The sequence below is a fragment of the Arvicanthis niloticus genome, chromosome X, assembly GCF_011762505.2.
Source record: "Arvicanthis niloticus isolate mArvNil1 chromosome X, mArvNil1.pat.X, whole genome shotgun sequence".
Classification (NCBI taxonomy): domain Eukaryota; kingdom Metazoa; phylum Chordata; class Mammalia; order Rodentia; family Muridae; genus Arvicanthis; species Arvicanthis niloticus.
This window is the reverse complement of record NC_047679.1, coordinates 105590176-105607715: the sequence shown is the minus strand read 5'-3', so window position 1 is coordinate 105607715 and position 17540 is coordinate 105590176. Positions and strand designations below refer to the sequence as shown.

General features: G+C 34.2%; 1 pseudogene; it reads left to right on the top strand.

The window, feature by feature from the left end:
• Positions 1 to 10903: 10903 nt before the first annotated feature.
• Positions 10904 to 12979, top strand: LOC117694515 (heat shock protein HSP 90-beta pseudogene; annotated as a pseudogene).
• The last annotated feature ends 4561 nt before the right edge of the window (positions 12980 to 17540 follow it).

Genomic DNA, 17540 nt, shown 5'->3' with positions numbered 1-17540 from the left:
ATGAACTAGAAAACAAGTAAAATTATAAAACTTTTAATATGGTAAGTGGTTCTACTAAAGTCCCCGTTTTCAACTTGTGTTTCCTTAAACTACTATGTCTCTACTTAAAGTATCAGAGACATTTAATTAAAAGAGATTGTTAAAGCACAGACTACCAAAATTTGAAACCTAGACTTTTTCACTCATCAAAACTGAGTGGGAGCTCCTCAGTTGACATTTGTATACAGTATTTAGGTGGTGCTACTGCTTATGTTTCATGAGCTCCGAATTGAATACTTCTTAAGGAGAATAAAAAATGGCAATTAGAATATTACATGCACAAAGTTTTTAGAAAAAAAAGGATACAGTGTCATAAACATAACAGCCATCTATCAGTTTGATATGAAGGTAGCAAGGTAGAATGGTACTATTTAAGAGCATCAACAGTAAATGGAATAAACAGGCAAACCTTTGACTAAGTTTATTTTTTCCATATTTTTCATAACTCATTTGGAAAGAGGGAGGCAAATAATAATAATAATAATAATAATAATAATAATAATCTCTAATAATTATTTCACAAAATAGAAAAACCTGCTTTTGAACTTCAGTCAATGCCTAATACCAATTAATGATACAAGTAAATTGTACAATGAAAACTGTACAAATAAAAATATGTTTGCATCTCATTAATTTTGTGAATGCATTGACCTATTGCACTATGCTTGAAGGGCATTAAGGATGCATATCAGAACATTGTTAAAACCCATTACAGGAAAGCTGTTGTCTCCTTGGCAAAAGATCTACCTCTGGTCTTGGATGGACACATGATACAGATATGTCAGAAGAGTATCTGGGCCTTTCCCTGAAGTGACTGGGAATTCATTCCACATAAAAACTTATTCATATGAAGATTTAGTATAGGTTCCTCTATCTTGTATTTTTGCTGAGGGAATTTTAGGTTTAAATCAAATTTAGTCTTTCTGATGAGAATCCACATAGAAAATTACCCAAATCTATTGTAAGAACCTGATATCAAGAGCCCACGCTAACTTATATAGCTTCTGTTAAATTGCCTACCTGTATAAAACTCTCCCTCTAGAAAACTGCTTATCTTAGCTTCTGTTAAACAGCATGTTTGCACAAAACCTCCTCCTGCATCTGCTGAGAAATATCAGGATATGGCATATGTTATTAAGAACCCCTTATTCTAAATGTCCCTCACTATTCTTGGCTCCTGAATACTTGAGTGTCGTCCATGATGGCTGAAATAAAGAACTTCAGTTGGCTAAAAACTGTGTCTTAGTGGTCTTCACTGATGGACTCCCCATAATACAATCAAACTTTCTTACTTACTATTGTTGTTTATGTGACAAAATATATTACAAAAGGAAATTATAAAAGGAAATGTTTAAATTTAAAACTAGTGAAAGTCTTTTAAAATTACAGCTGGCTTGTCACCTCCATATCACTTGTCCAATGTTAAAATTTTTCACATATCTTTCATTTAGGTTTTGCTTCCTGATCTTTCTCACTAAAGACCTATATGACAGAAGTGAGCAATTACAGTGTAGTCTGAATGTTATATTCTATGATTTAGCACATGGTATTCTGACATAAACTCATCATAGTAACCAAAATAAACATATGTATCCATCTGGTTTTGATGGTATACACCAATAGAATTTGCTGAGGGAGGCAGAGGCAGGAGGATCACGAGTTTGAGACCAGCTTCAGCTACTTTTCAGTTTCTTTATTTGCCTTATCCATGTTTATAAAAACACTAGTTTGACTTCTATCATATGAATTATTTTGTATTTTATGTAGCTTAAATGAATGGGAATCAATTCTACTTTAAATGATTATTTTGACATTATCCATGTTGCTTCATCTATTAATATTGTTGCACTAATTTTCAGTTTGTCCTGTTTACAAATGCAGCCATGAACGTTTGTAAAATAACATTTATATTCAAATATGCTCATTTTTCTCATGTATAATCATGTTGAAGTGGACTGTTTGAGTCAGAAGATGCAACATTTCCCTATTTTAGAGACCACTTAATTATATTCTAATGTTATTTTGTTTTTCTATTTCTGAAATGGATGAGTTTCAGTTGTTGTACCTTCTCACCAACACTTCACATGAGACATTAATTTATTTTTATTCATTTATGGTATTTTATTGACTATAGATTCTTCTCTTACATGAAGAATCCAAACCACATTTTTTTTCTCTACTTCATCCAGTTCTCACCGACCTTCCCTTTCCTCTAGATCCATTCACTCAGTTCCATTCACTTCAGAAAAGAGATAGCCTCCAAGAGAGGACACCAAATGGGAAAGAACAAAATGAAAGGCAAGCAAAGACCCTCATCACCCACAGTCAGACATTATGTAAGGAGAGAATCTAAATTGGAGTTCTCTATCAAGCCCTTCCACTCAGAGATCAGGTAATCCCAGGGAAGAGAGGGAGGAAAGATTGTAGAAATCAGAGTGGATGGAGCTCACCAGAAGAAAGGCTCACCTCGTCAGTTAAGCAGTGGTCACATGGGCTCAAACAGAGTGAAGTGGCAAAGACAGGCTCTGCATAGGTCTGCAGCAGGTCCTTTGTATATATCTTTTGGCTGGTATCTTGGTGTTTTGCAAAGACTCCTAACAATGGGAGATGGTGCTTCTTTGAATTTTTTTCCCTGCTCTTGGGACTCTTTTCCTTCAATTAGGTTGCTTGTACAGCCTCAAAATTCATGTCATTTCATTAATAATTTAATTTTCACTTTAAGGGAAGTATATTTCTTACTAGAAGGATGAAATTGTAGATTTTAACATGAAATAAAAAAATCTAATCATTGAGTTTGAATATATGGATAATTGACAAATTGTAAACAGACCATAAAAGATGTGTGGTGTACCATGAAGCAAACCAATATATACATCTTGAGGCTTCTATAAACACGAAAGTAGTAAATGACAGTGATTATTTAAAGACATAATAGCTCAAGTGTATGAAACTTTACAAAATATAAATCTATAAAATAAAATTAAGCCCAACAAAAGGTATGATGTAATACAACAAAAATAACAACAGAAAAGCCACACTGAGAAACAATTCTAAGCATACTGTCACAAGACCAAGAAAGAGAGACTATTATAAAAAGTTGAGATGACATATCACACAAAGAAATCTCTAATATAATAACCCACATTTTATTTTTTAATCTAAAACCTTGAATACCAAAAAGCATTGATTGAATTCATTCAGAGCTCTACAAGAAAAAGAACTGTTGGTAAAAAAATTCTATATCTGAATAAACTGTCTCTAAAGAGAACAGTAAATTAAAACATCCAAGATAAACAAAAGCTGGGAAAATCTGTTATCACTAGACTAACTCAAAAGAGAAGTGTCTCCTCTAGGTTGAAATGAGACTAGACAATAAATCAAAGCTTATAAAGAAATAAAGATCTTGGTAAAGAAAATACATTGTGCATTATAATAATGATAACCAAGGTAACTATTACATAACTTCATATTATTTTATTTAAAGTTTTAACTGCTGTCGAATATATATATATATATATATATATATATATATATATATGACTGACTGAATAGAGTCCAGGTAATTTTCATTACTCCTTAAAACTGAATGCTGTTTGTGAGGTGTTTTTGTTTTGTTTTGCTTGGTTTTTCTCCATAGAGAAATCTTTTATCTTTTGTTAAAAATAGCGTTTTTCATGCAATACATACTGAGGGTGGTCTTTTTCTTTATCCCATGTCCTTTGAGATCCTTCCCATATGCACTCACATGCAAATCTGCAACTGTTCTTTCTCTCATTAGAAAACAAAACAGGAATCTAAAAATTAATAATAAAACAAAATAAGATAAAACACATAAACAAATCAGAATAGTAAAAACAGAAGATAAAGAGAAAAAACCCACAAGAAAATCATATAACCACAGATGCACAAGTTTGTACATGTACAAATCCCATAAAAAACAGATGTCCATAGGTGTGTAGATTTTTTTCTGGGTTTTTAATTCTATTCAGATTTTTTTCCAATTCCATGCTATGTGGGGAGCCAACAGAAGGCGGCTATCATACTTGCAGCCATCTTGAGCCATATACCCTGACAATTTGTTTTCAACTGCCTACAACAGCTGAGCACACTCTGATAAGATCTTGTTTTATATACCCAGCATTTTCCCTTGGGTGTGTGTGACTTAAAGGTGTGACTTAAAGGCATGACTTGAGAAGTGAGACTTATAAAAGGCAAGAGGCAGACAGAAGAGGGAACTGGAAACTTGGAACTTGGAGGCACAAGGGACTAGGAACTCGAGACTTGGGACTTGGACTAGGAACAAGAAACTTGGAAAGAAAGAAGAGAGACTTGAGAATAAAAGGGACTGAATCACACTCTGTCTGGTCTTCATTCTTCACAACCGCCTTCACTCTCTTGCTGAACCCTGACCCGTGGACCAGAGCAGCAGTGCGGGCTCTGACAATTTAGCCCCCAAAGATTGGGGCAGTGCGGGTTCCAACATTTGGCAGAGCAGTCCCTGACAATGTTATTTCTGTTAATATATCTTTGTAGTACAACTTCAAATGACAAATGATTATTTCTCCAGAAGTTCTTTTACCATTCAGGAGTGTCTTAGTTATCCAGCTTATTTCTCTCTCTCTCTCTCTCTCTCTCTCTCTCTCTCTCTCTCTCTCTCTCTCTCTCTGTGTGTGTGTGTGTGTGTGTGTTTCCATATGAAGCTGAAAACTGTTTTGGGGCATTTTTACTATATTAATCCTACATGAGAATGAGAAATCATTTCATTATTTGACATCTTCAATTTCTTTTTTAAATTTGTTATTTTTTATTATAGAAGCCTTTCACTTTTTTGGTTAGAGTTACTCCAATATCTTTTTAAAGCTATTGTAAAAAGATATTATTTTCTTGATTTCTTTCCAAATCCATTTCTTATTTGTAAATAAGAAGATTACATATTTCATGTATTAATTTTATGACCTGCTACTTTGCTGAAAGTACTTACCATCTATAGGAATTTCCTGGTGGGATTTTAATGGCCACTAGTGTATACAATCATATAATTGATGAGTAAAATTACTCTTATTTCTTACTTTTCTATTTGTACCTACTTGATTTCACTTATTTGTCTTCATTGCTCTAGCCAAAGCTTCAAGTACCATAGTGAATAGGTATGTAGAGTGTGGAAAACCATACTTTTTCTGATTTTTGTTAAAATGTACTGAGTTTCAGTTGATTTAGGTAGATTTTGGCTGTGAGCTTGATGTAAAGTACTTGTATTCTGTTTAGGTGTGTCTTTTGTATCCCCAGGTCCCTCCAGAACACTTATCATGAAGGGATTTTGGATTTGGTGAAAGGTTTTTTTCTGCACATAATTGAATGATCTTCAGGTTGTTGTTTCCAATCAGGTTATATGGTAAATTTCATTTATCAATTTACCAATTTCCAGCCATCTCTGGGATGAAGCCTACTTAATCATCAGGGATGATCTTAATGTGTTTTTGGATTAGCAAGTATTATTTTTGAGAATTTTTTTATTTGTGTTTATGAGGATACTGGTCTAAATTCTTTTTTCTTGTTATATCTTTATGTAATTTAAGCATCAGAGCAACTTTGGCCTAGTAAAATGTTTTAGTAAATGTTTGTTTTGTTTCTATTTGTAGAGTATTTTCTAAGAATTGGCATTTTTGAAACTGGAAGAATTTTGTGTTAAAATCATCTCATGAGTTTCGTTTTTTAATTGTGAGACTTCTAAGTATTGTTTATAGTTCACTGTAGTTCTGTTTAGATTACTTTTCTAACTTTGATTTAACATTGAAATTTGATATATAAAAATATATATCAATTATTTTAGATTTTTTTAATCTAGTGAAGTATAGGATTTTTAAGTATGTCTTTATGATTCTCTAGATTTCCTTGATTTCTCTCATTATGCCTGCATTTTTTTCTGTGTTTTTTTTTTAATTTGAATTCCCCCCTCTCCTTTTGAGTTAACTTGGTAAATATTTATAAATCTTGATTCTGTCAAGGGAATAACTTTTTGCTTTGTGTTGTTGATGTTGTTTGTTTTGGGTTGTTTGTATTGTTTTTGTTTCTTTGTTTCTATTTTGCAGACCTCAGCCCCAAGTTTGAATATAACTTGCCATCACCTCCTTTTGATATTTCTTCTTTTTGTTCTAGATCTTTTAAGTGTGTGGTTAAGTTAGTAATATAAGCTAATATGTTCTCTCTCTCTCTCTCTTTCTCTCTCTCTCATTCTTGTAGGTACTTATTCTCATGGACATGTCTCTTAAAACAACCTTCCTTTGGTTGCTTACATATGGATGTGATATATATTTTATTTTCTTTCAATTCTTGAAATCTTTATTTCTTGACCCATTTTTCAATTTTTAATGAGTTCTTCAGTTTCCCTGAACTTGTAACCATATATTTTGTTGTTTCTGCTGTTGCTATTTAGCTTTAATCTGTGGTAGTTACATAAGATGGAAGATATATCAGTTTTTTTATACCTGTTGAGAATAGCTTTGTGTCGAAGATTGCAGTTAATTTTCTAGAAAAGTTATATGTGCTGCTGAAAAGTTATATTATTTTGTGGATGGGTAAAATGTTTTTTAAACACCTGAGATTCATTTATTATACTCTGACCTTTAGCTCTATAATGTCTGTTTAATTGTGTCTGATATCTTGTGTATTGGTGAGAGTAGATACTGTAGTCATCCACTATTACTCTGAGAGGGTTATTATGGGCTTTTAAGCTTTAGTAGTATTTCTTTCATGAAAATTTGTTTTCCCTTATGTTTGCTACATAGATGCTTAGATTTGGAGTATCCTTTTACTGGATTTTTCTTTGAATTTTCCCTTACAATCATTTTGGAGTAGTTTTGATTTGAAGTCTATTCTGCCAGAAATTAAAATGGTTATACTTGGTTGTTTCCTAAAACTATTTTTTAGGAATATATTTTTTTTCATTTTTTTAATAAGAGATGACAGTTATCCTTAATGGTTGTTTGTATTTTATTAATAGATTAGCAGGATTGGTGGTATTTTTAATTCTATCTGTTATTCTGAGTATTTTTATGATAATTTGAAACTATTGATATTGATAGCTATTGATAAGTGGTGTTTTTTACTCCCATTACCTAATTGATGATGGGTTTAGTTATGGTGGTGTAAGACTATTCCTTATGTTTTCTGGAGTGTCATTATCCTCTTTGGGACAAAGTGCTTTTTTTTTTTTTTTTTTTTTAAGAATCTTCTGTAGATTTGGATTATTGTGTAAAATTTTTCTTCCTATATTTATATTTATTGAAATTTTTGCTGGCTATAAAAATCTATGCTGGCATCTGTGGTCTCTTAGACTTTGCAGAACATCTGTCCAGGACCTTCTGCCTTTTAGAGTCTCTATTAAAACATTGGGTATCATTCTCTTAGGTATGCCTTTATATGGTAATGGATCTTTTTCCATTGCAACTTGGTTCTATACATTTAATGTTTTGATTTTTATGTGTCACGGGGGAATTTTTTTTTCTGGTCCAATGTATTTTGGTGTTATTTATGCTTCTTATACTTTGATAGCCACTTCTTTCTTCAGGTTAGAAAATATTCTTTTATAATTGTGCTGAAAATATTTTCTGTGCCTTTGACCTGGGCTATTTCCCCTTCCTTTATTTATATTATTCATATATTTGGTCTTTTCATATTGTCTCAGATTTCCTGGATGTTTCATGCCTTAATTCTTTTTAGACTTAAAATTTTCATTGACCAACAATTCATTTCTTATTTTTCATCAATGTTTGGGATTCTCTCATCCATTTCTTGTTGTCTGTTGGTGAGGATTGCCTCTGAGATTTCCATTTGAGTTTCTATATGTTTCATTTCCATTTTCCCTTTGTGTGTGTGTGTGTTTCTATTTCTACTTTAGTTTCTTGAACTTTTTTCTTCATTTTCTTCCGCTGTATGTTTTCATAGATTTTATTAATATATTCAATACTATTTCTTTATGGACATCAAGTATACCTATCATGTCTATTTTGTGGTTCTTGTATCATGTTACAGTTATATTGCACTTCTTAAGACCCACTGTGATACTGTTTCTTGTTTTTGTTGCGCTTTCTACTTTTAGGATATTATGATTTCTGTGAGCTGCCTGGTAGGAAATGTTTTTGAAATTATGTGAGATTTGGCTACTTGGAGTCCTGGGAAGGAAGAGGTTATAGTTTTTGAAGCTTACAGAAAAATGGGGAGAGACTAGAAGGTGTGGGTGTGCTCAGTGGATTCCCAGGAGAAAGGAAAGCTTTTGACTTGTATAGACCCTTGGGAATTGGGTCAGAGAGGAAGGTAAGGCTACCACAGGAAGTCTTCTACAAAGCTTGGGATAAAATAGCTGATTCAAATTGGCACGCAGAGACATTACAGATTGCTTACCTGATTCCTTAGACAGCAAGGGTGAAGGGTTTTGAGCATGTTCCTATGAAAGCTGGCAGCTGAGACAAAGGTTATTAACTGTCTCATATTAGTAGCAACTTAATATCAACATGAAGCATAGAAATAAAAGCATAGCATAAACAAAAGATGATCAAATATAATCACCAAAATTTACCATATGTATCCATTTTTTCCTCATATATTGATTGTGTTTGTGTGTGTCTGAATTGATCATCACACTATATATTCAATATTTGACATTATTTTCTTTATATATTACTAAATATATGAGTGGCTACATACCATGCTTGCAATGTTACTGTATTCAAAATTTTTTAAAATAATTACTATAACCAGTAAGTTTTTTTATTTCTTATTATTTTTTCTTGCTTGGAAGCATCCCTTTTCATGTGAACAGCATTATTTGACAGATTTTTAGAAGAACAAACCTGATGGGAATAAATTCTGTCAGATTTTATGGATTAGAAAAGTTTATCATGTCATGTCTAAAAGATATTTTGTAGGACACAGTGCTTCTAGTTGACAGTTTGTTTTATTTTTCCTGGAGTATTTTGAAAATGCAGACACATGCATATGGGTTCTAAAAAAGGATACACAGATGATTGTTTCTCTAATTCTAAATGTATTATATAATTTTTGCTTTGAATAGTAAATATGTGTATAAAATATATTCAACACTGAAAGTCTAAGATTTAGTATGAACCTCCATAGCTTTCATTTTGAATGTCTACTCAAACCATCTAGATAGTCATTGAGTTATATAGATTCTGGATCTGGTTAATTTTGGTTTGTGATGTTTTATGTATTTGAAATGTTCTTTTACAATAAAGTTAACAATATTTTAAAAATTGCAAATCTTATACAATATCAATAGCTTTTATGATTTGTGATCAGAACTCAATGTTCAAGTGATTTGAGTAATTAATTTTCCCCTGTAACATTGTATTGGAGGGAACCATGATCCAAAGCCAGAGGATGACAATTTTCAAATTTTAATACATTTTGATCATATTTACCCCTGCCTCATATAATATTATAAAAGAAGAAAGAAAAATATTTAATAGAATGAAGTTCTGTTACATGGGAAGGAAAGGTGAAATAATGAATGTGTGGAGGAATATTTAACACTGAAAACCTTTTGTAAAAACATATTGAAACCTGAAATACAAGCTGCTTAAAAGATAGTTTAAGTGGAATCATATTATAATAGAGAGGCACACCCCAATGTAGACATCATATAGGTCCAAATAAGCTAGCAGTGGTAGGAACTTTTTAGGAATTCTTATCCAATGAGATCTTATAGAACATCATACATTACAAGGTATGGTATTTTTTTCTTTATTACCTTCCAAAACTTGATGTTAGGAACCTATGAAAAATTTTTCACATTCCTAAGCCAAAAACATGAAGAAAACAAGTGACTACAGCCTTGGAAGCTTCATTGTTTTAATGTTTAGATTTTACAGTGGAGGAAGGCCTTAGACGTGATGCCAGAGTAAAAAAATAACCATCAATTTCACCCAGCCCTGAACTCTGAATGCTATAGCAATGATATTTTCTTATAAGATTCTCCAAATATTTCAATAGTGTTACAAATGATATGGACTTTACAAACCAGTGTCTGAATAGATATAAATAAAGTGTGCTCTGTGAGATGAAATCCATACCTGAGAATGTTAATTAGACTCAGAACCTGTGGGGGGAAAACTGTTCTTACTATTCTCCAAAATAAACAATGTCAAAATGACCCCTAATGATTTATTTTTATACCCAAAGATTGTTTCTCAACAATCATCAGAGAATGTTTTTGTTGCAGTATACAGCTATTTACACAGAAGTATTCAAATGGAGAGAATAATAGACTTTGGAGTGCACAAATTTAAATGGATGTCTATTAACACCCCATTCTCTCAAGGCCCAAGGATCTTCTTGGAATAGAGGGCATAAAATCTGTCAAAGCCAGAGGTGATGTATGATTTCAAGAAAACTATTTTCCAGACACCATATGTAAGATGGACATATAAAACCAAAAAAAAAAAAAAAAAATCTCACAGCATATGAAGATCTGTATAAGCTCTAGCCATATAAAAATACCCATATAGGAAGAGGTAAATGGTTGACAATTAATCATACTGTTAGCTGAGAATGTACTGACCAATGTTATAGGCTAGCAAAGTTTTAGGTATAGGCAGAGTAAGTTTCAAATACACACACACACACACACACACACATATACACACACACACATATGTATGTATTTAAAATTCATATTTTCTGATAATCTATTTTCCCCTCCCCATTTGTTTCTCTAATGTGCCCAACTTTTTACTTACATATTTATATATTGATCTACATACTTATATTCTCCCTCCCTCAAAAAAGAAAAGTATAAATAAAAATAGAAGCTCTCTTGAGTCACCCCTGAGCAGCCTTGGCTTGTCCTATGAGTCAGACATGGTCCTGGCTATTACTTGGCTTTTCTGTCAAGACACCTGAGGAAGTGCATCTTGGAGTACAAAATGGTGGAGACCTTTGCTTTTCAGGCAGAAATCTCTCAGGTCTTGTCCCTTATCATTAATACTTTCCATTCAAACAAGGAATTTTCATTTGAGAGTTGATCTCTGTTTCTTCTACTGCTTTGGATAAGATTTGGTATGAAAGCCTGACAGGTTTCACAGTGTCAAACAGTTGAAAACTGACATTATACCCAACCTTCCAGGAGCTTACGCTGACTTTGATGAACACAGACATTGACATGAACAAGGCTGACCTCATAAATAACTTGGGAACCACTGCTAAGTCTGCCACATAGGCATTCATGGGTACTCTCCAGGCTGGTGCAGACATCTACATGATTGGTAGTTTAGTGTTGAATTCTATTTGGCCTATCTGGTAGTGGAATAAGTGGTTGTGATCACAAAGCACAGTGATGATGAACAGTATGCCTAGGAGTCTTCTGCTGCTGGATCCTTCATAGTTCCTAAAGACCATGGAAGTGGTACCAAATTGATTCTTAACCTCAAAGACCAGAGATAATCTTTAGAGTAGAGGAGGGTCAAGGCAGTGGTAAAGAAACACTCAAACTTCATAGATTATTCAATCACTCTCTATTTGGAGAAGGAACAAGAGAAGGAGAGCATTGGTGATAACACAGTGGAAGACAAAAGTGAAAAGAAAAAGAAGATAAAGATGATGAAAAAAAAGCCTAAAATGGAAGATGTGAAATTAGAGGAGGAAGGTGACAGTGGCAAAGATAAAAAAAGAAAAGATTAAGGAGAAATACATTGATCAGAAAGAGTTGAAAAAAACTATACTTATTTAAGAAAAAAACTCTGATGATATCACTCAAGAGGAATATGGCAAATTGTACAAAACCCTCATCACTGATTGAAAAGGCTACTTGGCAGTCAAGCACTTCTCTGTAGAAGGTCAACTGGAGTTCAGAGAATTACTCTTCTTTCCCAGGTGAGCTTCCTTTGACCTTTTTGAGAACAAGAATAGCATCAAACTGTACATCCATCATGTTCTCATCATGGACAGATGTAAGGAGCTTATACATGAGTACCTTAACTTTATCCATGGTGTAGTAGACATTGAGTACCTGCCTCAAAAAAGTCTCCTGAGAAGTGCTCCAGTGGAGAAAGATCCCCAAAGTTATCCACAAAATACACTGTGAAGAAGTGCATTGTGCTCTTTTCTGCATTGGCTAAAGACAAAGAGAATTATGAGAAATTCTGAGGTGTTTTCCAAGAACTTAAAGCTTAGAATCCATAAAGATTCCAATAACTGTTGCCAACTCTCTGAGCTCCTTTGCTATTACCTTCCTCAGTCTGGAGATGAGAAGATTTTCCTGTTAAAGAATGTCTCACATGAAGGAAACACAGAAGTTTATGTACTGTATCACTGGTGAGAGCAAAAAGCAGGTGGTCAACTTTGCCTTTGTGAAGTGTTTTGAGAACCTAGGGCTTTGAGTTGATGTATAGGACAGAGCCTATTGACAAGTACTATGTATAACAGCTCAAGAGATTTGGTGGAAACAACTTCATCTCAGTGACTAAGGAGGTCCTGGAGCTCTTGAGGATGAGGACGAGAAGAAGAAAATGGAGAGAAGAGCAAGCCAAAGTTTGAGAATATCTGGCAGCTCATGAAGAAGATCTTGGACAAGAAGATTGAAAAAGTAACTATCTTCAGTAGGCTGGACAGTCAAAATGAAGTGGATCATGAAAGCCCCAAGCACTGTGAGACAACTCTGCAATGGGTTACATGATGGGCAAAAATCATCTAAAGCTAAGGCAGACAAAATGTCAAAACTTTCAAGTACCTTGTAGTGCTGCTGTTTGAAATTGTTCTGGTTTCTCTCTCGAGGATCCCCAAACCAAATCCAACTGCCTCTACCACATGATTTTACTAGGCCTGGATACAGATGCAAATGAGATAGCAGCAGAGGAGCCTAGTGCTGCTGTTATGAGATTGTCTTGAGGGTGATGTGGATGCTTCTCACATAGAAGAAATAGATTAAAGACCCCTCTGGGAAGCCCATGCCTCCTGTACAGTTTCCCTGTTTATCCTCTAAAAGACTTACTGACATCTGGCTCGCTGTTTATGTCTAGAAGAATCTCTTCTTTTTTTTTCTTTTTTGGTTTTCAAGACAGGGTTTCTCTGTATAGCTATGGCTGTCCCGGAACTCACTCTGTAGACCAGGCTGGCCTCGAACTCAGAAATCCACCTGCCTCTGCCTCCCTAGTGCTGGGATTAAAGGTGTGTGCCGCTGCCCGGCTAGAAGAATCTCTTCTATATTGTCCTGTGCCTTAAGGCAGGAATATCCCTTCCCATTCCCAGAATACCAGCTTTGAGTATTGTATAATTTGTTTGTTTTAATTTGTTTTGAAATTAAATGTATACAAAATAAAGAAGATGCCATTTGCCATTTTATACATACATATGGGTCTGCTGTAGGAATATGGTTAATATACTTAGCAGTATGCCAAAGGAAAAAAAATTTTTGTTTTCCAGGAGGTGACAATTGCAAATAGCTTTTTGGTTTGGTGTGGAAATTTGTCCTCTCTTCCCCTTCTTAGAGCTGGTTATTTGGCTGACTTGAATCTGTGCCAGTCTTGTATATGCTGTCATATACTTTGAGTTCATAGTTACTGTATCTGAATGATCCTATTTTCTCAGAGTCATCCATCACTTCTGGCTCTTACACTCTTTCTGCCTCCTCTTCCACATAAACCCTGAGTCTTGAGAGAAGGGCCTTATATAGCTATCCCATTTAGAGATGAATGCTCTAAAATCTTTCACTTTCTGCACATTATGCAATTATGGGTCCCTGTGTTAATTACCATCTACTATAAGAAGATTCTCTTATTATTGTTGAGTGATACACTGATCTATGGGTAGAGCACTGTCATTAAAGGTGATTTCATGGATAAGTTTAGTGGTATATACCACTACATTTCCCCCTATCTAGTCTACTAGAAAGGCTTTCATGACCTATGAAGTTTTAAGTTCTTGGTCACTTAGAAGTGTCAAGTATGAGTTTCATCTCATAGGAAATTTTATGTTAAAATATTTGATTACTCCCCAAATTTTTTAAATAATGTATGGGTCTGTATCTGCCCTGCCTTAAGGCACAGTCTCTGGGAAAATGAAATGCAAGGAGTTTGACTGCACTTATCCCAGGCTACCACACCAGGGGCTGGTGTTAGGCTATAGCTTAGTGCAGAGACACTGCTTAGGTGTTGGGAGAGTTCAGTATGAGATCTTGGAAAATCAGAGCTGGTTCAGGGATTCAGAGCAGAGACAGCTTTCTAGAGCAAGGACAGGTAAAAGGAAAGCTCCATTTTGTCTTAACAGTGATTGTCCTGAGCTTGGCAGAAGCAAGTTTGGTGGTGGCTATGACTGGGAGCACGAAGAGGCCTATAGGAGAATTAAATTGTGGCTCTGTAGGCAAGAATGCCTTCTCCAGGGCTCTCCATATGGATCTTGATGAAAGAGACAGTCCATTGTTCTAAACTGCTTATTGACTATTCTTGGTTGAAAATGGATGCATACCAATAGGGTACCCTCTTCTCAAGGTGGACCTGAAATTAAATACCTCTTGCAGTGAGGAATGTCTGGGAAGGGAAGCTTATTGGTTAAGCCCTCAGGACCTTTAAATACCTCATTAGCATGGAGAACTCTGTTCTGGACTTATGGGACTACAGGTCAAATTTCCTTATGTGAAGAGTGTGGCACATGTTCAAGGTCAGAAATATGGCAGGGAATGGGGAGTCGCCTAAGTCTTAGGTGTGTGCCCACTGAGTTTCTGGGTCTCAACCTACTCTACTTTACCAAGCTCCTTGGCATGGTTTTACTATCCAACATTAATGCACCCATACATTTCTCAAGTGGGTCTTTGTTGTAGGTCTCGGGGTATATATAGGTAAAATTTTCCTGATTGGTAGCATGCAAAGTATCTTTTGAATAATGATTGATAATCAGTAGAGGTGACGCTTCTAGTTATATAACAGCTTGATTTCTCTGTGTTCAGTGACATAAGTGATACCTTCACCAATAGGGCTCTGTGATCATGTTATGAAGGATAACAGTTTTTCCAGTAGTATGCAATTTTGGAGAGAAAGTCTATTGGATACTTTGACCAATATAGAGTCAGGTTTTCTAATACTTTGCCTTATATTTGCCACATATTGACTATACTCCCAGATCGACTCCACACCCAAGAATAGCAGGCTAATATAAATCGACTCAATAGACTTAGAGAATGAAAGACAGATTGAAAGAGGAGAAAAAATAACAAGATTAGAAGAGTATGGAAGAAGTGATTATGAGAGGAATTGTGGAGAGGAGATGATCAAGATAATATAAAATATTGAAAGAATTAAAAAATATATTCTTAAAGATCAACATATTTCACCTTAAAATGTCCTTCTTTGATGTTATCTACTCCTGCATAGAAGTTCTCCACAGTACATTATAGCAAGAGGACATTAGCTCACAGCTTCTGTAGCCCTCTGTTTTAGTGCATCTGAACCTCACAGTTGATGTATACACACAAATAATCACAAGTTTATTGAATAAAACTACCACATATTATATTCATAGCTTTAGTAAACATGATACAAGAACCTGTTTATTGTGGTTCATACCTTAGCACTTCTAAGGATGAGGTACCAGGGTTGCATCAAATATGAAGCTGCAGTTTCGGTCCTGCTAGAGCTACTGAGTAAGACCTTGTTGTTTGTTTTATCTACTATTTTGGTATTATTAATAGTAGTTGATATATAACATGATCATAATTTCTTGCTTAATTATCTGCATGTTTTATATGTGTACTGGAGAAGTTATAAGCTTTGTCTTCTAAATGAGATGAAACATTTTGATAATTTTTTTGCTTCAGATTTTATTTTTCTTATACTATCCTGGATTTACCAGGATGCTGGTACTTAATTTTATCATGAATTATAGTTTAATTATACTTTAATATTTCTATAAACATAAAAGCTTTTATAAAGTGTAAGATATATATTTATTTCTCATTTGAAATGTAATGAGATTATATGTGTGTATATGTAGATATTTAAAAAAGACTATTTATATAACCTAAATCAGTTCAAACTACTTTTAATTATAATAACCATTCAATTTATTTTATTGTCAGTGTGATTCAAATTAAATATATGCTTATTGCATTTTGTATTTGTCATGATTTTTTAATATTTTTAAATTTTATACTATAATTTTAGTAGTTATAAAAAGATAATGTTGAATATAATACAGATTTATTAACACCTCTTCTACTATTTTAACTGCTAAAATTCTAATAATATTTCTTCGTTTTGAGTAAATAGTCATATAGCATAGAAAAAAAAAGTCAAATTTTATCATTTTACTATGTATTACTGGTCTCCTAAAACTACCCTTTAGCTACTGAGTGGTTGTAACACATACAAAATTCAGTTGAACTTCTGTTTATATATTTATGGAAATTAATGTCTATTACATAGTTTGATTTATATATTATTATTCTGCTAAATTTTAACAGCATAATCTGAAATCAGAAATTCCTGACCCTGTTACTACATTAGTTTTAAATGTTTTTTTAAGGTTACTTTAGGTATCATACTAATTTTAAGGTGATATTATCAATTGCTTTTAAAAATTATGAGAAATTCTTATGACTGAATTGAACATATAAAACTTCCTTAATAGTATTGACATATTAATATGTAATATTATAAAAAAACTGATAAAGCCATTCTATTTATGATATGATCTTAAGCATGTGTACAAATTACACAGTTTTAAATTTTTGCTAACATTCATGCTGACAAGTAACTCTGTTGCGGCCTGAGCTGCCCCATGTTGGCCACCAAAAATGTTGAGAACCGCTCTGCCCCACATTGGGGGCCAAAATGTCACGAAGAGCTCTATCATTGTTGGAACCCACACTACCAAAAGCCTTGGGGTCTAAGTTTTTAGAGCCCGCACTGCCCCAAGCTGCTCCGGTCCTGGGGTCGGTGTTCAGCAAGAGAGTGAGGATGGACTCGAGGAATGGAGACCAGAGAGATTATGATCCAATCCCGTTTATTCTTCAGTCTCTCTTCTTCTCTTCAAGTCCCTAGTCTTGAGTTCTTAGTCCCTAGTGCCTCCAAGTTCCATGCTTCCTCTTCCAAATGCTAAGTGCCTAATGTCTAATTGCCTGTTGCGAGTCTCAAGTGCCTACTCCAAGTGCCTAATACTTAATAATAATCTCTTTTGTCTGCCTCTTGCCTTTTCTGTGTTTCACTTTTAAGTCACGCCTTTAAGTCATGTCCTTAGGTTTTGTCTCTAAATCTGATCTCTAAGTCACACCCTTAAGTCACACACCTTTAAGTCTCACATACCCAAGGGAAAATCCTGGGTATTTAAACCAAGATGTTATCAGAGTGTGCTCAGCTGTTGTAGGCTGTTGTAATCAAGTCTCTTGTCAGGGTATATGGCTCAAGATGCCTGAAAGGATGATAGCCGCCTTCTGTTGGCTCCCCACATAACTCCATCTTTGACTGTTATCACATAATTGTATGAATTATTTTGGGTAT